The sequence below is a fragment of the Dermacentor andersoni genome, chromosome 2 (assembly GCF_023375885.2).
Source record: "Dermacentor andersoni chromosome 2, qqDerAnde1_hic_scaffold, whole genome shotgun sequence".
NCBI classification, from domain to species: Eukaryota; Metazoa; Arthropoda; class Arachnida; order Ixodida; family Ixodidae; genus Dermacentor; species Dermacentor andersoni.
This window is the reverse complement of record NC_092815.1, coordinates 176,345,532-176,350,013: the sequence shown is the minus strand read 5'-3', so window position 1 is coordinate 176,350,013 and position 4,482 is coordinate 176,345,532. Positions and strand designations below refer to the sequence as shown.

Genomic DNA, 4,482 nt, shown 5'->3' with positions numbered 1-4,482 from the left:
ACGTGGGATTGATGAGTGAGACGTGGACATTAATGAGCCAAATTCTTGGTAATTACGATGCGAATTTTAATAAATAAACTGTTAGCTTCCGTTTCTTATTCAATAATCAACTCATGACGGTGAAATTTACGAAATGAGAGTTCTGAAAAGAATTATTTATCAGTCTAAACTAATAGAGTACTTTAGTTTCCATTTAATGGGTTGCCGAAAGGCAATGAAACTAAACAAAGGAATGAAAGGATAGATGAGAGCATCAATGCATTTGTGAAGTACGCGACACAATCGCATCATGTATTTAAGATGCTGAGAGCTCAAGACATAAAAAGGTTGGATAGCCGGTGGAAACGTGCAAAAATAAAACGTGCCTTTTTCAGGGTTGTCCTACGATACCTGTCAAATTGCGAAATACCTGTCATTATGTGTACAATGCATTGTTAGGTTAAAGAACTGCAGGTGTCCAATTTATTCGATAGCGCCCCTGCTATGGCGTCTCATAGCACTGGTGTTGCTTTAGAATGTTTAACCCCGTTAACGAATCAATATTGGGTTATTAAAGCGGTCTTTTGTTCTGGCCAAGTGGTCAGCCTGGTTATGCAAACAAAGCGCTGCTGTCAGCATCGGATGCTATCTGTGTGCGGTAGCTTTCTAGCTCAGGATGAGCTGCTTTAAGCATTACCGAGGAAAACTAATCACTGCAGCTAATACCGGAAGGACAAAAAAAAAAAATGGGATAGTCACTTTAGCATACGCCGAAGAGGGCGAAGTCAAAAGCCTGCGCGCTCAAGAGACATCCATTAAATTGCTTGACACTCTCATTCGCATGCGTTGTTACTCCTTATTACTCGTTTTCTCCCACTAAAGGTCGTGGTTTTGAGTGCCTTATTTAAAACTACCTTAATGAACGGTACCCTAATCAACTTTGCCCTAATTAACACCAAAGGTCCTGGGTTCTACTCCCATCAAAGGTCGTGGTTTCGAGTGCCTTAATTAACGCTATATTTATTAACTGCACCTTTTTTGGCGTGATTAGCGGCATCGATGTGGCAGCGATGTGGAAGAAGACGACGAAAGCGCGAGCAGTGGCACGAGCGCTCCGATTTTCTGTACCTCACAACGTGACCTTGAAACAGAGATCTAAGTCTTTCGCCTTAAATGTGTTTGGCTCCCTGCTTGCTTGTTTGCAACGACAACAGCCTTAATTTCAGCAGATGTTCATGATTTGCATTCAATTGCTTCGTGAGATAAAGGTGCACCACGTTCAAAATAAAGGCAATCTAGCACTTGTGCATATTATTCCTCTCTGGGTCATGTGACATATCATTTCTAATTAAGCCTGCAACAAGGTGGATTTGTGGTGGCAGCTAGTTTTCAAACTGTAAACCAGGAAAAAGGCCCCTGTGAATCTTCTTTGGAGCGCTTTAGTGAGTTTTTCACTTAACATGACTGCTTCATCTCGCGAGCACCCAGTGGTGCATGAGGGTTGTGTTAGTTTGCTACCTTTGCTCTGTGACTGCGGGCCTTAGGCATCTTTTTCAATGAAGCGGTTGCTCTGACATATAAATGACCGGAACACTCTCGCAACTTGAACCGTTGTGTGTGTGTTTTTTTTTATAAACAACTGGCCAGATCCATACCAGTTTCATGCAGCAGGGTTTTGTGCGTTTAGTCTTTGTGTTTATATGTGTGCTATGACTTTTTCGCAGTGCTTCTGTTGCAGGCAAAGTATATCTTGCAGCATAGCTACATTGTAGCTTTAAATAATCACTTGTTTTATTGCAATAAGATTGCTTCATTTTGGAAAGGGCTGCTGCAGTACCCTTGTATGTTTCTTTCCTTCTTTTACTTATGTGCAGGTTGTGCAAGGGCAAACCATGGGCCTGTATCGTCGAAGGTGTCAAGCACTGTCATTGAGCATTGGCTCATTGGTGCTTAAGACTAGGGAGGGTGGGCGCAATCAAAGGCGCCAACTAGTCAATAATTAGGGCTGCAATATGCCGCATGGTGACGGTGAACGAACGTAACATTTTAGACCGGGACGTGCTGAACACTCGTTTGCAGAGTTCCAACTTTATGTATGTTATTATTTTGTGAACTCTTATGTTTTATTGTGCAAGAAAATGCTAGTGAGCGATAAAAAATCTCACATTATAATCTAGTCAACATGTGAACCATGTAATATTCTTTTTAATGTGTGGTCCATGTAATGCACTGCGTTTAACTTGTCTATGCTTGTGGAGTATCAGGCTATAGTGCACCAGCTTAGCCTGATACACCAGCCAATCTCTGCCTTTCCCGCATGTGAAATCTCTTTACTATGCATGGTATGCGTGCATGCATGCTTACTTGTAGCAACTATTAATAAGAAACACACGATCAAATACAATAATTTATTGCAAGTCAACGATGCATGTAAAAAGGCGGTTGACCCTAAGCTGAGCCATCGAGAAATTTACAATGGGTCATGCGAGGCATTGCAATGGCCAGTTGGCATCAATGGCCGGCTTTGCGACGGCACCCTAGTAGTTCGCCGACGAAAAGCCGATTTCAATCCCCAAGCGCGGCCCTGGATAGTGTGCCGAGCTTGGCTCAACCAATCTGTGATTAACCATGGAAACATGGCCATGCGTTGGGCCGAGCATGTTCTCCCCATTGGGAAAGAACTCCGGTTACACGGATGTTTTACCGAGACCGAAATGTGACACCGAGGTAAAATTTACACGAAAAGGATGCCTGTTATGAGTCGCACGCGGGCAGCATTTTAAATTTCGTGGCTTACATAATTATAGGCACTTCAATTTGCGAATGCTCGAAAGGAACGACTTCGCTGGAAAATTGGCTTTGGTTCTGCAAGGTCCAGCAGGTCTGACGGCGTTTTCTTTATTATTCTCTTTCTTTCTCATTTTCTCTCTCTCCTCTCTCTCTATCTGCCCCACTCCAGTTTCTTCTTGTTTCTATTATTTTCAAGTATCTCGCACAAGAAGGAGAGAAGAAAGCGGCTTCGTGAGAGTATAATGGGCAACACGTGTTGTAGCCGCGAAACTCTGCGGCAGTAGGTTAACAGTCCACACGTGCGCATCTCGCTGACGTTCGTGTTTTTGCCAGTGCCACGTTAAGATGTATCGTTCATCTTGTCAAGACATCTTGTAGACGCCAAATATATGTACGTGTGGTTAGCGGTATTCGCTGTGTAAACAGCGGCTCACGAGTTAAGCCTCTTCACAGCTCCAATCTCGCTGGCCTCTTCTTGCGCTATTCTCAGCAGGCGTCGACGACGCCTAAGCAGTGCGTCAAGCGCGAATAGTGTGGGCACCGAACTAGACATTGAATCTGCATTCACTCGACTCCTCCATACCTGGCGCGCGTTCCCTCGCTTCTTGTTTACAGGGTTTCCTTTATGGCTCGAGGGCGAGCTGCGTCTTCCGTTCGCCTCCAAGTCTAACGAAATCGCGGACAGAGGGCGGCACTCACGCAGAAGATAGATACGGCCTTCACGGCCAAAGAAAAGATACGAACCAAACACTTGAAAACGTACTTTCACCCTTCTCTCTCGCACATCGGGCTCGGCGGCTCGGCCAACGCCTCGCTCAGCGGGCGACTCGCCCACGCGACTACTCGCGCGAAAGACAGAACCGAAACTCTCCGCTTCGGCCACGCCACCGCCCATCAAAACTCGCTCGAGCGGCTCTCCACTCGCCGCACTCGCCACTTTTCTTCGCTGCCGCCGCCGCCGCCACTTTTGAGCCGCACCCCAAGCAACGCAACGCGCGCGCGCGTCGTCTGCCCGCGGAACCAGTGTCAATTAATTTCTCGCCCTTCTTTGTTTGTTCCGCGTGTCACTCCGCTCGGATCTTTCGTCCACCTCCAACGTTTCTCTCTCTCTTTGTTGCTCCCCTTTCTCTCTTGACGCTCGGCCGGCTCACTTCCTGCGCTACGCGCGCTTTCGCTCAAGTTCGCGCTCCCCTTCCCTCCCCCAACTGCCGTCACACTGCTGCTGCAGCAGCAGTCAGATATCCGGGAAATTACGAGATACGAAGCGGTCGTCGCCTGTTAGGGCCGCTGCGGTTGTCCCCGTCAACGAGAGAGCTCGAGCGGCGATCGCGCTCGGCCGGCCGTGGAGTGCATAAAGGAAATCAACTGTTGCAAACAGCGCTGCGGTTTTTGAAATCTCGCGGCTGCTGTCAGTCGCTCGTCGCTACGCGGGACGTCCGAGCGAGTTTACTCCGCTGTGCGTTGGACGGTGCTTGCTTCGAGCTCGGTTTCGCGTCCCGGCGTTCGTCACCATCATCGTCAGCGCTGGAAGGAAGGAGAAGAAACACACCCACTTCCTACGCCGCTTTTCGTCGTCGTCGATCCTGCGTCGGAATGCCACTTTGAACGCAGGCAAGTGAATCTATGTTACGCGATGTTTGCGTGCAACCCGCGCCCTCGCTTTATTCAACTGCAGCGCGACCGTTATTTGAAAGTCAAAGTGTACGATCCGTC

General features: G+C 47.5%; 1 protein-coding gene across 1 annotated transcript in view; it reads left to right on the top strand.

Moving 5' to 3' along the window:
* Positions 1–3,641: 3,641 nt before the first annotated feature.
* LOC126540411 (ras-related protein Rac1-like) overlaps positions 3,642–4,482 on the top strand; it is a 55,520-nt gene continuing 54,679 nt past the window's right edge. Inside the window, exon 1 of the mRNA XM_050187227.3 lies at positions 3,642–4,380. The gene's annotated coding sequence lies outside the window, so the exon portion shown is untranslated. The remainder of the gene's footprint in view (positions 4,381–4,482) is intronic.